The following is a 7,697-nucleotide window of genomic DNA, read 5'->3' as shown; positions in this document are numbered from 1 at the left end:
GGGATATTACAGGTCAATAAATGAATTCACCCATGGATTAAAAGTAAAGTATAAAACTAAAGTACTTGTTATTAGTGACTTCAAACAAGACTCTATACAAGATGTGCAATACCATCACCCTCTCTACAAAAGTTTCTCAATTCAGGTGGTTTGGACAAAAATCCCTTGAATTTGCTAGAGTAGAATCAAACAAGTATGAAGCCTGCAAAGGGCAGAAAGTCACAAACCGACTCGGTACACAGAGTAGATCCCAAAGATAAAGGACTAAATCCTGGAAGAACAGAAAGAAACACACACACACGCACGCACACACACACACACACACACACACACACACACACACACACACACACACACACACACACACACACACACACACACACACACACACACACACACACACACACACACACACACACACACACACACACACGACAACCGTATAGATGGGACCAAAACCAGTATCCTGTGGATATAAACAAATATGTAAAAAAAAAAAAATACTGCTCAAGATTTTTCTGAAACTTCAAATCATATTTAATTGTTAAAACAAAGAAGAATTAACACACTAAAAGAATTCAACATTTTATTTGTCTCCATTACAACTTGTTGAAGCCGTCAGCACTGGAGCTAAAGCAACACTTGGCTGTGATGCTTCAAGAAGCTGTGTCAAACATTTAAAAGATGCTCAGTGGGAAGTTACAAATTTTGAGCAACATGCTGATATTTATGGAGTCCGACCAGCCGACTCTGAAATGTATTTATATGTCTGATTTGGTACACAAAATTAAATAATCCCTTCAAAAGCAGATTATTTAATTTACTCATGACAAAATAAAACACTTACAGCTACTTTACCTTCTTCATGTTAACAAATGGGACAAAACCACTTATTAACATCCCAGACTGTTATAAACATTTTTAACTGACAAAAAGATGATCTCTCTTTTGCATATTTGCTGAAAACATCTTTGCTTCTACAAAGCGATGATCAGGATGAGCCACAGGCGCATGCTGGTACATGCACTGACATCGAGTCACATAATAACAGCAAGTCCGAAGCTAGATACCATCTGACCACAGCTGGAACAACTGGAGTCACACCAACAGTTCCTCAGACAGACGTACACAAAGTCTAATGCTTAGTATCACACAGACTGTGTAAATAGATTATTGGATCATTCACCTGCACTTTAATAATACAACATAAATGATCCTATAGAATTCAGAATAATTGTTAAACTGTAAATTTCTAATTCTTCAAATGCAGTCTTGCAGAGAGAGAAATGGGGAGTAAATTTGCAGCGAAGGTGCAGTTATCAGAAAAGCACCCTGTAGGGTTCGGCAGTGGTCCTTTAACTGGTAACGGTTTAGTTTTAAAAATCAAACCTGACAATGTTCTGACACATGGTGCTCTGCTCCTGTCCGGGTATGAATGGAGCCACAAAGCTTCAACTGCTGCATCTCGATTTCTTTTTGTGTGCTTAACCAGAGAAAAGAACTTCTGAGGCAGTTCAGTTCTGCTGCACAATTTAGATCAACTCCTCTTGGACATCTCTCCACAAACTGTCATCCAAATTTATGCCCTAATATTTAAAATATCAAGACAGACAAAGAGGAGAGATCACATGTGAATAATGTTTCTGTGTAGTGCATGTGAACGCACTGTCTGCCCGTTTACACACACACACACAATGACTGACTGAGGAAATTCTGTGGTAAAATGATTGTAGAAATCCTGTTTTCAGACAGAAGTGGCTTTATGACTTCATAAAGTCTAATAGTAAGACCCTTCAGCTGTTCCCTTGTTTTCACTCAGGGTCAGCACAGAAGATCAGAGGTGCATCTGCATGTTGGTTTTGTACAAATTTTACACCAGATGCCCTTCCTGACAACTCCATAAGATGGGGTGAGGGGTGGGGTTTGAACTGGGAACCTTCCGCACTGAAAACAAACACACTTACCTGCCTGGCCACCACCCTATGTTTCACAAAGGCTGATAAGGCGTGGATACTCCGGCAGGCGCATACGCTCTGAGTGCACCTTGTGATCCTTTTTTTTCATCTTTGCCTGAATAAACTGTTTATTGTTCACAATTCTGTGTCACCTTTAATATCAGAAACTCACTAAACAGGGTTAGAGACTGAAATTTAAAAAGTGATGAGACTGCAGATGTGTGGATTTTAATACAGGATTAAATATCTCAGACTACTGAATATGGCAAAGGTGTTTCATGCCACACAGCATTATGGGAGGCAGTAAATCTGTGTGCACTCATGTTTATGCAAGAGCATAAAATACACACGGACCATTCCGGCATAAAAGGTAAGTGCTCTGCCTTTTTTAGATGTGATGTACAGGTGACTGCATAAGGACTTCCTCCCTCAGCTGGCAAAGGTAAATAACAATAATAACCAAGAATATATTTAGATTTTCATATGACTGATGCGCCGGCCTTGTAGAGATAATGCTGGGAAATTAAAGAACTCATGTTCTTAATTTCGTGATATGCTTGAAATCTTATTGAATGGTGTCTTTTGTTGTGATGTCCTTTGTTTTGTTGTTTTGGATGAACACTTCAGTAAAGTCAGTTTCATGTTTGACCTGATTTGTTGGCTTTGATGCAGGTGAATGGAAAATGCTGCATTTTTTGGAGAAGCTGCATTGAGAAGAGGAGGAGCGTGATGATGACGGTGGTTACTAAGTGCAGCGATGTGGTTTCCTCTGCCGTTGACACCAGCTTCCTGTTTGTGTTATTTCTGTCACAGCCGCCCCCTGTCTGTCTGTTACATTCACATTTCAATCAGTCCATTCCTCTACTTTTCTCCTGTGTGTTTATGTCTTTAAACACACACACACACACACACACACACACACACACACACACACACACACACACACACACACACACACACACACACACACACACACACACACACACACACACACACACACACACACACACTTTGTGCCTCTCCTGCACTCACACATCATACTTGGATTTGAATCTGTCCCACATGAGGATGGAGACTGTTTCTGTCCATCACACGCATTCTGTCATTTGGTAATAAGTAACAAAGTTAGAGAAAAATGCAGCCAGCTTTGGATCAGTTTCAAAAAATGGCAAACGGGATATTTTCAGACTCTTGCTTAGATTCTTAAAGGGGTCATATTGCTGATATTTTCAGCAGACTGATATTATTCATCAGCTGCATGAAGACCAAAAGTTAAAGTTTATAGCTTAAAAAAAAAAAAACACCCGACTAAAACTGAAGTGATATTTAAAAATAAAAAAAATCAGTTTAAGTTTTGTAGAAACTGTCACTTTAAATGAAAATACACTTTGATTCACTCCTGAACTGTCCCATTGTCCTCCTACAGACCGCGTGGACGTGTCACACAAGACAAAGACGGACTCGGTGAACATGTCCAGCAGAGAAAGCAGGACTTTCCACAATTTGTCTCACAGATATAATGAACACTGTCAACACTGAGGCCAACTTGCGAAGCAGAGTCATAACTCAATTTGTGCAAGTTTGCCTGTAATCCACAATGATCTTTGGCATCATCACATAAACCGCATTTCAAAGACTCTGCTCAGACTTGGGCGAGGTCTTACACAGTTGAGCTCGTCTGTCATAGTTTCACCTTCATACACACAGTGGGCCACAATGGAAACAAGTGCATATGGTGCTTTTTTGTGCTACCCTGTATATTTCAATTTACCTCGTATAGCGCCAAATCACAACAGAGTTGCCTCAAGACGCTTCACACAGGTAAGGTCTAACCTTACCAACCCCAGAGCAAAAGTGGTAAGGAAAAACTCCCTCTGAGGAAGAAACCTCAAGCAGACCAGACTTAAAGGGGTGACCCATGGCATGGGCAACTTACACATCTGTGATGGCACCATCAATGCTGAAAAGTACATCCAGGTTTTGGAGCAACACATGCTGCCATCCAAGCAACGTCTGTGTCAGGGACGTCCCTACTTATTTCAGCAAGACAAAGCCAAGCCACATTCTGTACGTGTTACAACAGCGTGACTTCATCGTAAAAGAGTGCAGGTACAAGACTGGACTGCCTGCAGTCCAGATCTGTCACCCATTGAAAATATGTGGCGCATTATGAAGCACAAAATACGACAATGGAGACCCCGGTCTGTTGAACAACTGAAGTCATGCATCAAGCAAGAATGGGAAAGAATTCCACATATAAAGCTTCAACAATTAGTGTCCTCAGTTCCCAAATGCTTATTGAGTGTTGTTAGAAGGAAAGGTGATGCAACACAGTGGTAAACATACCACTGTCCCACATTTTTTGAAACGTGTTGCAGGCATCCATTTCAAAATGAGCAAATATTTGCACAAAAATAACAAAGTTTATCAGTTTGAACATTAAATATCTTGTCTTTGTGATGTATTCAACTGGACTGAAGAGGATTTGCAAATCATTGTATTCTGTTTTTAAATTACATTTTACACAATGTCCCAACTTCATTGGAATTGGGGTTGTAAGTGCCACATCTGTACTAAATGTTTCACCTTATTCCTTGTGCAGTGCACAACCCAGTCTCATGACCTGCCGTGAGACTGGGTTATGAAAAGTACATTAATCTCTGGGCTCATGGCGGTGGTACGAAAACGGGCCGTTTTCGTAACTGGGGCACAACTTCATTTTGTGACAGGGGGCACAAAATGTGGGGTGAAGGGGAGGAGTCTGGGGGGTCATAGAGTTAAGAGAAGATTATAAATAGCAAAATTTTAAGAACCTCAAGAAAAGCGGGCGGAAAAAAAAACAAAACAAAAAAACGTGAGACTGGGCTGGCAGTACACGATTTGCTAAGGCTTTTCATTTTTATCAAAAAGATAAATTTAAAAAGTCAAAGAAAATCGAATGCACACGCGCACTAGCGAGCGCAAACACACATGCATATACGGGCTCTAGATTGGGTAGTGGTTATAAAATAGGTAGCTGACATTTTTCAAGAGTGGTAATAAATTCTGCAAAGTTTCTATAATGATTTGGAATGGTGTGAGAGTCCAGAATGTAATCATCAATGTCCATTGTTCACTGTTGTTAGCCAATATCAGTAATTTCTCCAAAAATATTAGTCCGATCATCGTTCTGTTTTCGTGGAATTCATCCTTCACCCAAAATACATAAGCATACCAAACGGCAAATGGTAGCTCTCCCCAGTTTCTCTGTGATTGAAAGTACACACACGCATACAAGTACACAGAGGCCACTTGGCTTTTAAGATAAAGATGATTTACTGCCCCCTGCTGGAATGGCGTGTGAGACCAGAATTTATTTATCAACATCCCAAGAGAGCTTGGGACTCCGGCGAGAGCGGTCACATCTCCTCCTCTCTCCTATCTCTGCTCCAACTTCAAAGTCCCTACTTCACCTGACTGTGAATTTTTCAAACTATATTGGATTATCCATGGAATTGATTAGCTGGTCTCTGAACGCTATTGACACCATTTGTTCAACAAGGAAATCAGGGCCGGGCAACCCTGCAGCTCCCACACACTCACATCGCCTCAATTCAGAAAACGGACTGTTTCTAGTTTAGTGCACATAAACAATGTCAAATGTATATGTTTTGTCTTAATTCTGATGTGTGACATTATTAAGGTAAACAAGTAATAATTGTAGATTAATTGCTGTATCTTGTCTGTGGTAATTTGAGTTTGGAGGACAAATTACACCAACTTGTTGTGTGGTCATTAATGAATGAATCTTGAATTGTTCACTGTTATTCACTAATATCCCTAAAAATACAGAAGCATACCAAATGGCAAATGTCAGCTCTTCCCAGTTTCTCTGTGATGGAAGCCATACACACACATGCATACGCGCACACAGAGGCCATACATAGAACGCAACAGGACAAACAAGAACAAAGCAGAAACCTTTTAAATCACAAAGCAGTATACACACATGTTCCACTGACTCTCTCTCTCTTTCTGTGTGTGACTGTATTTTGCTTTTTCCTCTCCTGGTCAGGTCACAGTGTGATGATAATCTGTACTCATCGTGAATATCCCTTCCAGTAAAACAATGAGGGATGATTGCAGATTACAGTTGTAGATTATCTCCCAGGGATTGACAAAGTGGGGAGGGAAAATAGAGGGAGGGCGATGAAGAGGAGGAAAAAATAGGAAGAGAATGTTAAAATATAGACAGATGGACAAAATTAAGAGAGGAAGGAGAAGAAAAGAACAGGCACTTAAAGGGGTCAGTGGACTACAGACTGACCACGCTCAGTGGCTCCCGTGTCATAGGGCTGCGTTCAGTGGCTGTAATCAGCAGTGACCTGCTGTGTAATAAGATGGCACACAGTTTTAGACTGCCACTGTGGACAGCCGGGCCCAATTTCCTTATTTTTGGATGACAACTGGAATCAGAAATCAGGAACGTGACACCAGTTTAATGCACAATCGCTGCACAACACACTAAACTCAGAAAAAAATACAACAACAAAAAGATGGGTGATCTGGGACACATCAGGGCAAGGGACAGACAGCGAGAGAGGGGATTATTTACATTTTAAAAAAAGAATAAATCCGTATTGTGCGAATGTGGCACACGGGGAGGAGGAGCAGAAACAGGTTTGATTCAGCAGCAGTCAGACCAACAAAACCAGCTGATTTTACACAGATTTAGTATGTTTTACTTTTTAAATATGTTTGATGAAAACATCTGCAGTTAGAGGAGACACACAGGTAAGAAGACACGAGGCATGTGCATGCAGCTGAGTGCAAGTGAAAGAATGATAAACTGGCAGGTCGACACTTTTCTAACACAGGAACGTTTGAAGTTGTGATGCGTTTATGGTCCGTTTATCCGAGGGACTGCATGTGGGGGTTTTCTTTCAACAGCAGTAAATGCAGCTGAACAAAAAAAAAAACACCTTTGTGATCCTTCTTGATTCTTACTTTGGTTGCATTGTGAAGGATGCTGATCTTTGCATCATATCTTCTGTGTCTGAACACCTTCCGCCCATCGTGCACCTCCTACCTGCTCAGTCAGTTGTCTTTTTTTAAAACACGTGCAAATCACAACAAACTTTCCTGCATTTTATTAAAGATATCTCCTACTTTTGATTCAGTTATCTTGTCTCAGCATTTCCACAATATCCATCTTCTTCTGCACTCCCTTCCCTGCCTATGTTTCATCCCCCCTATGTCACTGCTGGCCTTGACACCATGTCACCTGACATTTAACCTTTGTCTTGATTCCTTGGTCACATGTTATTCCTGGCACCCTCTTCCAGCTGCTGCTTCCAGACTGTCATCTTATTCCTGCACCCAGTTCATCTTGGGCTCTGAATGTCAATGACACAAAAATCCACAACAAGCTGGAGGTATTCTACAGTCCATGTAACCTCTGGTGATGTGGGTGAGGACACGTGTGTCTGCTGTGCTTGAACCCTTGCGAAATTAATATTTTCTGATAAACAGCAGGGGTCTTGGTGGCCACCGGAGCTCCGCTTTGGAAATCAATCAATCAATCAGCTTTTTTCTTATATAGCGCCAAATCACAACAAACAGTTGCCCCAAGGAAATGAAAGAAACAGACAAGCTCAAATTAAACTACATGTAGCTTCAGCCAAACAATGATAAAAGCAGCACCTACTCCTAATTTCCATCATGCCTGTGATGATTATTCTCTACAGTATGCTCAGACATGCC

The sequence above is a fragment of the Thalassophryne amazonica genome, chromosome 15 (assembly GCF_902500255.1).
Source record: "Thalassophryne amazonica chromosome 15, fThaAma1.1, whole genome shotgun sequence".
NCBI lineage: Eukaryota > Metazoa > Chordata > Actinopteri > Batrachoidiformes > Batrachoididae > Thalassophryne > Thalassophryne amazonica.
This window is presented reverse-complemented; position numbering follows the sequence as displayed.